Source organism: Mus caroli, unplaced genomic scaffold (genome assembly GCF_978045245.1).
Source record: "Mus caroli unplaced genomic scaffold, Mus_caroli_1 scaffold_4, whole genome shotgun sequence".
Taxonomy (NCBI): domain Eukaryota; kingdom Metazoa; phylum Chordata; class Mammalia; order Rodentia; family Muridae; genus Mus; species Mus caroli.
In genome coordinates, this window is record NW_028227259.1 from 71,580,692 (window position 1) to 71,595,620 (window position 14,929).

The 14,929-nt window shown below is 37.9% G+C and overlaps 1 pseudogene; it reads right to left on the reverse strand.

The window, feature by feature from the left end:
• Window positions 1-13,650: 13,650 nt before the first annotated feature.
• Window positions 13,651-14,708, reverse strand: LOC110294234 (actin, cytoplasmic 2 pseudogene; annotated as a pseudogene).
• Window positions 14,709-14,929: the final 221 nt, after the last annotated feature.

Consider the following 14,929-nt stretch of genomic DNA (forward strand, 5'->3'; position numbering starts at 1 on the left):
TGCTAAGATGGTATGTGATTTATACTATTAGCCATAATTTTGTTAGTATGGTATTCATTGTCAGAATGTGAACATGATTTCCCTCTATTGTAAAATACCTTCACTTGTCAAGAGTACTTAAATTCTTTTTCCCTAACAGAAGTCTTCAAATTACAATTCATCATAAAAACACTTTGTTTCTGGAAAGTGTGTTGATGTTCTTGCTCTTCTGCTTTTATGCCATTTAAGAAGCTCCGTGATACACATGCATTTCACTTTAAGCCCTTGAGTTTGTGTTTCTTTATTATGTAAAGTGACTACAGGTTTGCCAAGATTTCATTGCAAGTCTCTTAATACTAAACATAAGACACAACTAAATAGGTGTTCATATCCATTTTGAATTGGTAGTTTGAGTCACTCAGTTATTTGCTATAACTTCCCCCACATAACATTCACTGAAAATGACCTACTTATTGTCCATAATCCCAGGTTAATTCTATTAAAAAAAAAAGAATCACCCATCATTTTCTCCTTGAAAGTTGAGACAATACCTTATTATGGTTTGTGTGTGTGTGTGTGTACATACATATGCACATCCATATTCACACACATACACAAGTACACATAGACATACACATTCACATATACATATATTTTGGTGTTGCTCACCTGCATATGTGTTTAGGGCCAAGATGGATGCCAACAAGTGCTTGCTGACAGAAGCCTGTCATGGCTGTCTTTGAGAGGTTCCACCAGTGCCTGACAAATCCAGAAGTGGAGGCTCACGGCCATCTGTTTGGACTGAGCACTGGATCCCCAATGAAGGAGCTAGAGAAAAGCCCAAGGAGCTGAAGGGGTTTATAGCCCCATAGAAGGAACAACAATATGAACTAACCCAGAGCTCTCAGAGACTAAACCACCAACCAAAGAGTACACAAGGAGGGACTCAAGGCTTCAGCCACATGTGTAATTGAGGATGGCCTTGTGGAACATCAGTGAGAGGAGGGGCCCTTGGTCTTGTGAAGGCTCGATGCCCCATTGTAGGTGAACGCCAGGACAGGGAAAGATGAAGAGGTAGATTAGTGAGCATGGAGAAGGGAATGGGATAGGGCAGGTTTTGGAGGGGAAATGAGGAAAGGAGGTAAAATTTGCAATGTAAATAAAGAAAATATCTAATAAAAATTGAAACAAATGAAAACAAGGAATTTGTGATTTAATAACCTATCAGGGAAACTGACTTCCCCTCACTCAGAAGCCATTAATTGCCTGTAGCTCTTCGTTTAGAATTAGGACCTTCTAAGGTTTTTGACACCTACATTGGCAAGTCAACAAGTGGAACATTTTTCACTTATTGTGTAGGCCACAATGTTGGGATTTTGTGATTGTCAGTTCTCACTCATACATAGCAAACACTATCTGTCACATCTTGCTTCTCTGATTCTTGGGTTCTATAGTATTTTCTGAGCCTTGGGTAAAGAAGCTATATTTGAGATGGGACAGTTTGGGTGTTGAGCACTCAAAGGTGAGTTGTTCTAAGCATTCTGAAAAATTGTAGATCTTCAACTACTACAAAAAGATTCTTCTCAGAATGAGATGGCTTTAGGTTAAATATGGGTCCCTTTAGATCCCAGAGAGCATTACTGTTCTAACAGAGAGCTCTATAATAATGTGAACTGTATCACTGGCAGGCCCTGCTAGCCCAGATGGCTGAGGTCCTTGCTTCTTGCTGAGGCAAGGAAGTACCTCGTTTTATGCCATTTTAATTACTTAAGGATCACAGAAAGAAAAATATCTCCTTATTTCCCTCCTAAAAATGCTAACCTCAGGCCATTTCTATTTTTAAATTTGTCTAGATACTCCCATTCTGGCTGCAAACAACACTATGTAATATATTTGTGAACTTAAAATTAAAACTGTTTGCTTTGGTGATAGGAAATATGATGTTTCTAAAACCCTAATAATATGGTTGTTGATGGTGACTTATTAACTCTTGGTCATTATTGTAGAATAGGGTCAATATGAAATGAGCCATATGTTTTCATATGGCTCAGTATATTTTGAAATTGTTTGTGCACCTACACCATACTATAATATTATGAAAATGCAGTTGTATTCATTTTCTGGAGCAAGGTTATGAAAATTAACAATTTTCTCTAGTGGCAGGAACCATGGAGTTACAGAGACAAAGTGTGGAGCAGAGACTAAAGGAATGACTATTCAGAGACTGCCCTACTTGGGAATCCATCCCATAAACAATCACCAAACCCAGACACTATTGTGGATGCCAACAAGAGCTTGCTGACAGAAGCCTGTCATAGCTGTCTCCTGAGAGATTCCACCAGTGCCTGACAAATACAGAGGTGGGTGCTCACAGCCTAACATTGGACTGAGGACAGGATCCCCAATAAAGGAGCTAGAGAAATGACCAAAGGAGCTGAAGGGGTAGCAGCCCCATAGGAGGAACAACAATATGAACTAACCCAGAGCTCCCTGGAACTAAACTACCAACCAAAGTGTACACATGGTGGGAGTCATGGCTCCAGCTGCACATGTAGTAGAGGATGGCCTAGTTGGTCATCAGTGGGAGGAGAGGCCCTTGGTCCTGTGAAGACTCTAAGCTCCAGTGTAGGGGAATGCCAGGGCCAGGAAGCAGGAGTGTGTAGGTTGATGAGTAGGAGGTGGGGGGAGGAGATAGTGGGTTTTTGTAGGAGAAACCATGAAAGGGGATAACATTTAAAATGCACATAAAAATATCTAATAAAAAAGAAAATTAACAATTTTCATATTTGTTTTATGTTATAAATAGAAATGTATCTATTGATTAAATTATTAAATAGTTTATTCTTAATTTACATCAAATTCCAGACAGAAGCATTGTCATAAATTGGGGTGTATTCTCTTTATTGAAAAATGGTAAGAAGTACTGGGGAATATGAGGAGAAGGAACAGAAAAGTGTGTGAAGACAAACAATTGTCCTTCTTTAGTTAGTATATGTTTACTATAGAATAGGAGCAGTTCTGTTTTTTTTTAATCTATTTAAATTTATGCAGTCATTAAACTGGCTTATTATAAAGAGAAAGAAACAGAGGCACAGATTACATGTATTTTGTTGAAATTTTATGGATCAGAATCAGAATGTCCATCAAGTATGTCAAGTGTTCCTGATCCACAAAACTTTGAGCAAAATTAAAATTCTGTCTAAGGCATCATATTTTTGGATATTTTGTTGGCATTGACCATACAATCTCAGGACATTTCTTGACCTCCAACTGTATGAGAGATCTGGGAAAATGTCTTATGAGATATCAACCCAATAGCAAAAATCAAATAAAAATTCATTCCCAACAGCTAATCTGAATAGTAAACTAGAGAGAATGTAAGATGTACATATGAAAACATTTACCACCCAAATTAGTTTATATGATTGTGCTACTGATAAATTCAAAATTCTTAAATAAGGTCTCCAGAAAGTGTAGATTGGCATCCTTGCAAAAGCTTTGAAATTGCAGGTCACAAATGAATGCCCTCTTCCTCAAGGCTGCCTCAGATATGGTCTAAACAGGCCTAACTAAATTATGCAGGGTAATATAATAACTAAAAGAGGATGTAGATGTGAGCCACAACACCAAATCTCATCATAAAATCATGAACATTAGTGTTTTGTTGGCTAACTGATTGACTTAGCACATTATACTGATCACCACATCATACAAATATGCTGTTTCAGATGACCCCAAGGGAAGCATCCCAGTAAGGTCAGATGAAAGATGACCATGGGGATGAGTTATCAAAGACAGAAGGCAAGCTGGTTATGTCTAGTAGGGATTTTTTGAGTGTGTTTATTGGTGCACAGAACAAGTAGATAGAGAAACTGCTACTCAGACATCTTTGTTGTTATCATCATTAGGGTACTAGAGACAGATCTTAGTGAGATAGTCTCCAACCAAAACCCTACCATGCCTTCATGTTCCTCAGTAAAATCTGATGTTTTGCAGGGTAATTGAGATACATGAGACTTTAAAAATTCATCTCAATTTAACCTCACCTCCTGATATATTTTTCTTCATGTTATCCTCAAAATGACACTGCATCCTTTAAGGCAGCCTCTTTAAGGAGAAGTTCTTTTCTACTCCTATAGCATGGCACATCAGTAAACACATCCTGAACTACTCAAGCAAATAGAACCAAAAACACACCATAATGACTCGGGTACTAATAGAAAGCTGTATTTTTCAGGTGATCATTCAGCATGTAATTTCCATGAGGAATGAAGTTGCACTCATTCTGAGTTGTGTCAAGTTTAACAATGGTGCTATCTTAGGCATCAGTGCAGTTTCCAAGGGTGCTCTTTGAAACTCTATTCCAGTTTACTCCTAAGTTTCATGAGCCATCCCTAGAAGAGACACTGTGACTCCAGCTTAACCCTCTTTTGCAGTCCTTTAATCACATAAGATTATCAATTTTCACATAGAGTTGTAGTTCCCATCTGGTGCTCAGGTACAAGTCCAATGCCATTGAACAGCTACAGCAGCAACAACAAAAACAGAAACAAAACAAAAACAAACAAACAAACAAAAACCAGACAACCCTGGATCAATGTGCCACACATGTTAACTATTGTCCCCCTTTCCCTTGTATGTAAAACTATGACCATTTGCCCTAAAACAACTTTTCAGATGACATCGATTGTAGTAAAGCAAGATCATTGTGCTACTCATAGCTGACTACATAGTTCCTATTAGCAAGATTTACTATAGTGGAAAGGCAGATTTAAATTCTTAATGTTCTCACCAGTTAGAACATTTCATGGCACAGAGATTTAATTAAAATGATTAAGTGAAATAAAATATTATAATAATAATACACCTTTATTAAAGTCAATAAAATAGAGAAGAGCTCCCAAACATAAGAGATTGATATGTGGTTTATAAGATATTTGGATATTAAAGCTTTGCATCCCATACTTCACAGAAACTAATTAAGTTTATGTCTTTTGCTTAAAATACATATTTGTTTTAGCTAGAGTAGAGGTGAGCATAAAGAGATGCTGAATAAAAGATAAACTGAAAGTTTAGGAAGGATTTTGATTGTGGTTGTTTTTGACAAATGAGAATCATGGCAAAAATGTATCATAGGATATGAAAAACACGCAACTTTCTCCATTGTTCCCAAATGTCTAGACTAGGATTCAATTGTTTCCTACTAAGCAAAAAATAGCACGCCCTCAGGAATTCAAGGTTAATGATATCCAATTTTGTATTTTCTCAGTTGTCAAAAGAAGTATACTTTCTCAAGTAGCTGAGGAGTTATATAACTAAACAGGCTTATACTATTACTGGAGTCAGGGAATTTTGAGTGACTTTGCTTACAAATATGTTCCAAGCCTCAAAGGTTATTTTACAAAGATGCCTTACAGCCTTTTGCTATCTTGAGCTAACCTCTGATTTCACTTTCAAGACAAAAATCTTAAATGTGATGTTCTTTTGGCAGTACACATGCCAAAATAAACCACAGGAATATTTACCTCTGCTCCAATGAAACTATTCTTGCCAGAACAATGCATTTTCCCGAGCCTTATGTCAAAAATGAAAATCCTCCTCAGCATGTTCTTGTTCGATTTCTTTTCCTTTTACTCTGAATTTTAGATCTCAGAAATCATTCACTTGTGGAAAGGTAAAGTCACAGTCTATATGTTCAGGAATTTTCCAGAAGTGGAGGAGCATTTGCCCATGGAACAGCTCCTCAACTCCCTGTTTATATTTAATCTTGGATCACCATGGTCATTAGCAGCTTTCTAGAAGCATCAAGAGATGAAATCTATAAATATAAGATATTGAAGAAGAAAGAAGACCTTCGATAGTCAAATGTCAATACATTTTTTATTTTAGTTTAGAGAGTTTTTGAACCTGACTTTCACTTAATGTGTACTGTGTTCCCATAGAACATGATGTCACTCCTGAATTATCAGATAGTAAACACAAGGAGCAATTTCAGAAGCACAGATTTGCTTGTCTAGTGACTTCCAAGTTCTAGCTTTAGCACCATTGCCAGGAGAAATGAAGGAGCGAGGTTGATCCTTAAGAAAACAGCATATAAGTTATAGATGCAATTGCTGTGGAGACAAAGCTTTATTTAGTAGTGGAGAGCACTCTTGAGTTCTGTGACTGTGTCTGTTAGTAACACAGCATACTTGTCTTTGAAGAAGAAGTTAGTCTCCAGGCAATATGAGTTAATGGTGCTAAAAGAACCAGTCATGATCAGTGTATTAGGAACTATGAATCCCCAATGTTTAAAAAAAAAACAAAACTCGATTTCTGTCTACTTGTAAGAAGGACTCTTATCTCTACTCACTGTCTTTAAATACAGCAAAACATACTGAGAACAAACAATGACCATTGCATTAAAAAAAAAAAAACAGTTTGGATCCAGCGTACTGCTATTCATGAAGGTGAATGAAAGGATTGAGTGAGAAATGTTTTGCAAAATTTAAAATTAAGCTATAGTTTTAAAATTATTAAACATAATTTCATTTGTGTGATTTGATGATATCATTTTTGCATGGGTGTTGCCTATATTCCTTGTAAATATCTATATGCTTATTCACATGTCCGTGTGCATAAATATATCGGGGCACACCTGTGTGTATATACATATGGAATCCAGAGGTTGATGTCAGATGTCTTCCAAAAGTCGACTGCTTTCTGCTTTATATAGTAAGGCAATGTCTAACATATAAAACTATGGTTTACTGATTACTAGTCTCCCAAGGCAGACTGCTAATGAGATGCTCTGTTTCTGCCTGCTAAATGCCGAGATTACCAGCAAGTTTCAAGCCCATGAGGTATTTAGAATAATGGTGATCTGAACACTGGCTCTCATGCTTCCATGGCAAACACTCGACGAACTGATCCATGTCCACAGGTCAATACTTCTAAGATAATTTAACTGCCTTCCGTCAACAAACTAATTGGTCTAGAATAAAATTCTTAGAGGAATTTCCCTTGAAGTATTAGATAAATAATAAAAATATTTTGAGGTTTATTACAATTATCCCTTAAATACAATGGAATATTTTCCATTTTAAAATAAGCCTTTGAAAGTCAAACCACCTACCCAAAGTTCCTCACCTCTAAAAGTGCAAAATTAAGAGTAATTTTCTGTTTATAATGTACAAACACTTCGATATGTAATTTCAGAATATTTTGCCATTCTTTTAAAAAGTCCCATAATCAATAATATTGGTCTTTTTCAATTGGCCAACATCCTTATACCCACATCTATATAGTGATTAATTCATGTTAGTTCTATTTGCTAATTTTAGATATTTTGTATGAATGCTATTAGACAATAAGCAGCTCTCCTGGATTAACTATTTTTATTTACTATAATAGTTTTCAGTTTTGACCAAATTTTAAGATCTGTCAATATGCATTACTATGTGTTACAGGGTAATTTCCATTGTACATATATAACACTTTTTTATGCATTCTCTCATTCATTGGACCGTGGTCATCTAGATTTTTACCTATTGCAGGCTGTTATGAATAGTATTACTATGAAAATTAGAGCACAAGTCTTAGGTGGAATAAGTTTGCATTCTCTTGGATTGTATTGGATAATAGGAATATGACAGCCCTCTACATGCCTCTTATAAGCTAGGTTTGCACTTCTTCTTCTTCTTCTTCTTCTTCTTCTTCTTCTTCTTCTTCTTCTTCTTCTTCTTCTTCTTCTTCTTCTTCTTCTTCTTCTTCTTCTTGCTATTTTCTTTATTTACACTTCAAATGTTATTCCCCTTTCCTGGTTTCCCCTCTGAAAACCCCCTATCCAATCCCCCCTCCCCCTGCTCATCAACCCACCCACTCCAGCTTCCCTATCCTGGCATTCCCCTTCATTGGGACATCGAGCCTTCTCGGGACTAAGGGACTCTCCTACCATTGATGTCTAACAAGGCCATCCTCTGCTACATATGCAGCTGAATATGTTCCTGGGAGCTCTGGGGGTACTGGTTAGTTCATACTGTTGTTCTTCCTATGAGGCTGGAAACTCCTTCAGCTCCTTCTCTCCTTTCTCTAGCTCCTCCATTGGGTGCCTTGTGCTCAGTCCAATGGTTGGCTGAGAGCATCCACCTCTGCATTTGTCAGTAATGGACACAGCCTCTCAGGAGACAGCTATATCAAGCACTTGTTGGTATCCACAATAGTGCCTGGGTATGGTGACTGTATATGGGATGTGTCCCAGGTGGGGCAGTCAGTCTCTGCTTCACACTTTGTCTCTACTTCTTATGTAATAGGAGGAACAAAATATCATTTACATAGAGAAGGAGTCCTGCTGTACTTAGAGAATAGATACTGCATTTGTCATTATGATTCATTAAGATATAAGGCCTCCTTCTGAATGTATTCTAACAGATTTCGTAGAATCAAAATAATTTTAAATCTTTATTGATAGAGTGAATACAAATATTACAAATTTCATCAAAATCGAAGAGGGAGGACTCGGCTGTTTTTCATGTAAATAGTCAAGGTATTGCTCCTATTTAACTTCAGGATAGCTATTGTACATCTTTTTAAAATAGTAGGTCTATTTATTTTGTGGTCATTTAACAGAGTATGAAAAAATTAAACTCGCTGAATCCAAACCTGGATCCAAAACATTGATACTGGATGGTTCTGGAAATTTTGTCTTTTCACTTAAAAGAAAAAGATGGTGGGAAAAACATTAAAATGTTCTAACAAATCCTGCTGAAATTAGCATATTTTATAAGTCCAATGATATAATGGTTAGGACCACATAGACACTAATCTTATCATCTGACATGAATAAACGATTAAATAAAACTTTCCCAGCTCTTACAACATTCAGCCAGAGGAAGCCACTGGAAACCTATGCATGTAAGGTCGACCTAAAAATAATGCTATAGGAAACAGCACCGGAAGAGTTTTGACATGGTATGAATTTTCTCTTGAACTTCTCCATCAACACATTCTCACCATCTGACACATAATGTATCTGAGTATATACAACTAAGTATACGAGAGCTGCTGTGCATAAAGTTCTGTCTACAGAAAGTATTCACAGTTGCCAACAGTTAGCTTATACCTAGAACCTAAAAACAACAGATGGATATATCTGTGAAACAAAGAAAGTTTCTTGCTTACATACCTTTTTTAAAATTAATTAATTTATTTTTTATTAGATATTTTCTTTATATACATTTCAAATGATATCCCAAAAGTTCCCTATACCCTCTCTCTGCCCTGCTCCCCTACTCACCCACTCCCATTTCTTGGCCCTGGCATTCCCCTGTACTGGGGCATATAAAGTTTGCAATACCCAGGGGCCTCTCTTCCCACTGATGGCCAACTAGGCCATCTTCTGCTACATATGCAGCTAGAGATATGAGCTCTGGGGGTACTGGTTAGTTCATATTGTTGTTCCAACTATAGGGTTGCAGACCCCTTCAGCTCCTTGGGTGCTTTCTTTAGCTTCTCCATTGGGGACCCTGTGTTCCATCCTATAGATGACTGTGAGTATCCACTTCTGTATTTGCCAGGCACTGGCATAGCTTCAGCTATAACAGGGTCCCTTCAGCAAAATCTTTCTGGCATATGCAATAGTGTCTGGGTTTGGTGGCTGATTATGGGATGGATCCCCGGGTGGGGTAGTCTCTGGATAGTCTATCCTTTCATCTTAGCTCCAAACTTTGTCTCTGTAACTCCTTTCATGGGTATTTTGTTCCCTATTCTAAGGAGGAATGAAGTATCCACCCATTGGTCTTCCCTCTTCTTGATTTTCTTGTGTTTTGCAAATTGTATCTTGCTTACATATCTCTTTGTAAATAAAAGCAAGATTCAAGTGGATCACTGAGTTCTGAAAGTTAATAATTTTAAATAGCCCCAATTTACTCAATGGATTCTCATTAAGTTCAACTCACGAATATCTGTGATATTTATTTATTTATTTATCTATTATCTCATCAGTAATTATGTGGGTGATCAATTTATTATCCATAATTCTTCAATTTCTGTAAATAGTCACCACCTTCTGGCTTCCTTCCACTAAACTAACAATAATACTGCTGCAGAAACTGAACCAAGCAGAAGATCCAAAGGGAAAGACATTCTTGTGAAATACGAAAACTGAAAGTAGTTTTGAATTAAATGGGTGTGAATGAACTTTATGAGAACTGGTAGGGGTATAATGTGAGACATATGAATTCAGAAAATTTAAAGACATCTAATGAGCACAGCTTTCAATTTAGATGGGTTTTTTGATAACTATATAAAGAATGGGAAATAATTTCTCTTTGTTTGGTTCTCTCTTTTGTTGTCTATTTGTTTTGTTTTATCTAGGTTTTATTATTATCACTGAAAATGTTTTATAACAAAACAATTTGTGAATACAAATGTCCTCTATCCAAACTCTTATAGCATAAATGTAGTTTTCAACAGTTATCTAATGAAAGTTGTAGTGTCCTATTGGAATCAGCACAGTCAGTGACTAAGGCTCAATCATTGCTCTCCCTTAGCCCATGGCAGGTGTGATTGTGACTGTTGTTCATATCCTGCAGTTGGCTGCCATGGAAAATGAGAGCTAGCTCTCGACCAAAAATGCATCATACCACATAGAAAAACTTCTGAATTTTACTCAGAATAAATTTATATTTTTCTTAAAATAAGGTAAAGAAAGAAAACAGTTGCTAAGGAGAAAATACATCTTTAATTAACACACACAAAATATCAACAAAGCTGGTAAACAGAATAACATCCTTTTTACTGCCAAAGGGAAACATATGGGAAGAATGCATTTGTAAAGCATACATATTAAAGTCAAATACAACTGGATATGAATTATGGATATAGAATCTTTAAATGTGATTATTCACTCATCAGTCAAGTATGAGTACTATGAACTACAGACTGTTCTGGAGGCTTTGGTGATTAAAATAAAGCACCCAGCTCTTGAATGCATACTACAGTATTAGATTCAAATAATACTAATACAACAAGCAATTGTCTTGTAAAGTAAGCCAGTAGATAAGAAAAATAAAGAATAAAAACCTCAGAGAAATTGAAATTTAAGAGAATAAAACTCATTTTATATATATATATAATGTTTTTCAAAACAGGGTTTCTCTGTATAGCCCTGGCTGTCCTGGAACTCACTTGGTAGACCAATGTGGGGAGCAGATGTGGCAGCAGTCCCAAGAAGGCGCCAAGGACTGCAGCTAAGTCGTATGACTTGCACCTGACTTCCTCATATAAACCACAAACATCGTGAGAGCTGCGCAAGTGTACCAGGTTACTGGCGAAGCCATTTTGGTGGAGATATGCCCCTGCTGCCCTGATTAGCTGAAGCTGCATGCCAGGTGAGGTGGTGTGGCCTGCTGTGCGTGGATGAGAACTGATAGTATATAAGAGTGAGAGGCCCAGGGCTCGAAGTCTTTCGCCTATACAGTCAATGCGCAGCCCAATAAACGTGTTGCAGAAGGATCCTATTGTGGTGTCTTTCTTGCTGGCAAGTCAGGCGTCTCACAGACCAAGCTGGCCTCCAACTCAGATTTCTGCCTGCTTCTGCCTTCCAATTGCTGAGATTAAAGGCGTGTGCCACCACTGCCAGGTGAAGGTGATATTTTCAAACCTATGCATGGAAATTACCCTAAAATGATATTTTGTCAATGGCCTTATAAGCTTAGGGATAATTCAGAACTAAGGATAAAGTTTTAAGCATATGCCTAAGCAATCCAATAAAGAGCAGAAAGAACATTTGCACTAGTGATTTTTGTCTAAAATACCCCTTTGGGGTCAAAGTTTGGTTTGGGATCATGGCTTTAGTAGCTCTTATCCAGATTGGGGAGACCCACTGTTTTAGGCCATGAAACACTAATGGTAGGGAGTGCATGGTAGAGAACATCACCCCAAGTAAAGGAAAATAAAGTGGAACAAGATGACAGTGTTCTACGGTCCTCTTTAGAAGCTCATCTCTATTGACCTAATATCCTTCTCATAGCCCATCTTAAAGTTTTGACCAGCTCTCAATGTACCCCAGGATGAGAATCAAACTCAAACACATATGCTTTTCAGGATGATTTAGCCGAATCACTCTTTAGGCAAAACAACATTACTAAGATGAGTGTGGGAGAAGGCAAAAGACCTGAGAGACCTTCAGGAAACTGACATTTGTAAGCATAAGAACGCACTGTCCCTGAATATGCACTCACTTGCATAATAGTGCATGCTTGCATTGTGCAAATCTGTACATGGATTCATGGAATATATTTGCCAATTAGGTTCCTAAAGTGAAGGATTTCTATGATGATATTGCCTCCATCAAATGAAACCCAATGGAGCCATTTTATGTGTCTTCAGAACATTCAATGACCTCTAAAACTTTTCTATTGCATGAAATGTACAAGGCTGATATTTTGAAGACTATTTTGCTAAAAGAAAGTTTCCTAGTGGATAAAGGGAAAACTGTGTGATATGTTAGAGACTATTCTTTCTGCACGGTGGCACCAGATGTGCTCTTACATTGTATACTTATTTTTGTTTTTATGAATTATAAATTCTTACTGTATACTAGTACATGTTTTTTTTAATCATGTTTACCTCCTGTCAGCATCCCATTTTTTACCCATACCTCTTTTTGTTTTTCCTTTTAAACCTTTTATTTTTCTTTAAAAACAACAACAACAATAACAACAGCAAAACATTTATGCAGGGCAGTGCACTTGGGAGGCAGAGGCAGGTGGATTTCTGAGTTTTGAGGTCAGCCTCAAACAGAGTGAGTTCCAGAAGAGCCAGGGCTACACAGAGAAACCTTGCCTCGGAAACAAAACGAAACAAAACAAAACATTTATTCTTTTCACATGTTTTACTTGCCAAATGCAGTTTTCCTCCCTCTACTTCTAATTTCTCCCTCAACCCCCCAGAACAACTCTTGCTGTTTCCCATCAATAAGGAAAGAGAGACAGACAGACAGAAAGACAGAATTAAAAAGAAGAAGAAAAAGCAGCCTCCCACTGATATCCACTAAACATAGTCTAAGAAGATACAGTAAGAACAGGCATATCATGTGGACCTGGGAACCCAATAAGAAGAAAAGGTTTTCAAGCACAGGCAAAAGAAAAAGAGACACATCCCACTTCCACTGCTGAGAGTGCCACAGGAATACCAAACTGTACAACTCTAAAGTATTCAGAGGACCTAGCTCACCCATCAGGGTCATGTTTCTTACTTCAATTTCTGAGAACTCTATGAGCATGGGTTATTGGATTCTGTGGGCCTCGTCCTTGGATGTCCTTGACTACCCTGCCTCCTACAATCCTTACTCTCCTTATGCTGGATTCTGTTGGCTCTGTCTAGTGTTTGAGTGTAGGTCTCAGCATCTCCTTCCTTTGGTTGCTGGATGATATCCCTGTGATGACAACTGTGCAAGGTACTGATCTATGAATATAAATCAGAAAATCATTAAGATTCATTTCATTGTTTGTTTGTTTTGCCAGTTGATTTTGGTACTCTCTTGGGCTTCTGGCTGTCCATCCTCAAGTTCATGTGTACATTTTCCAGGGCAAATGGATATATCAGAACCAGCTCAGGTAGTAAATTCCTGGTACCTCCTCAGTGTTTCTAGAACCATTTGTGGTAGACAATGGAAGGGTTCAGCTTGCATTAGGCCTGATTGCTGATCCACATCTGGTGGATGGTATACAGTTAGGCCATGATGGAGCTGCCAATCCAGACTGAGTTCTTGTCCTCAGGGGTAGCAATAATCTTCATCTTCATATTGCTGGGTACTAGGGCTGTGATCTACTTCTGCATCCTGTTCAGCAATGCCTAGATACATGGTGGTACCACCAGACAGCACAGTTTTGGCATACAGGTCCTTGTGCATATCCACATCACATTCCATGACGGAGTTGAAGGTGGTCTTATGGGTATCCTAGGACTCCATGACCAGAAAGAAAGGCTAGGTGAGTATATCTGGACAACAGAATCAATCTCTTATTATTAATGGCAAACACCTGTATCCATCACACAGCTCATAAATGTTCTTCAAGTAGGATGATTCATCAGTGACCATTTCTTGTTCAAAATCTAGGGCACCATAGCAACCCAGCACAGCTTCTCCTTAATGTCACAACCAATTTCCCTCTCAACAATGGTATTAAAGCTGTGTCCTTGCTCAGTTAGGATCTTCTAATCTGTCAGGTCCTGGTCAGTCAGGTCCAGATAGAAGATGGCAGGGGAATGGGCATAGCCCTCACAGATGGGTACTATATGTGCAACTCACATTATCAGAGTCCATGACAATGTCAGTCTTGCACTTAGATGCATATAAGGACAGCACCACCTGAATGGCCAAGTACATGGTTGGGGTATTAAACTTTTCAAAAATTATCTGCATAATCTTTTTTCTGTTACTTTTAGGATTCGGGGGTCAGAAGCACCAGGTGCTCCCCAAGGGCCACATGCAGTTCACTGTAGAAGGTATGGTGTCAGATCTGATTATGTCATCTCAGTTAGTGACAATGCCATTCTAAATAGGATACTCCAGGGTCAGGATTCCCCTCTTGCTCTGGTCCTCATGATCCAAGTAGGAATCTTTAGGACTCATGCCCATGATGATGACAGTGGAAAGAAACCCTGGGGGTGTTGTCATCAACAAAGCCAGTTTTGCACATGCCTAAACCATTGTCAATGAGGAGTGTGGTGACTTCTTCTTCCATTGCTATCAGTGAAGGATTGAGCAACAGAGCAGTGAAAACATGCTCAGGGTAAGATGGTAGCAAAGTGTGAGTGATATATGAGTCATGTATTGAAGTTTCCCATATATTATTGAAAGTGGGACATTCTACAGTGGCAGTCAATTTGGGAAAGAGTATTATGGAAAACTGATTCTCCTGTTCTCAATAGCTACCAAATGCCAATATCTGTTTAGCTGAGGATA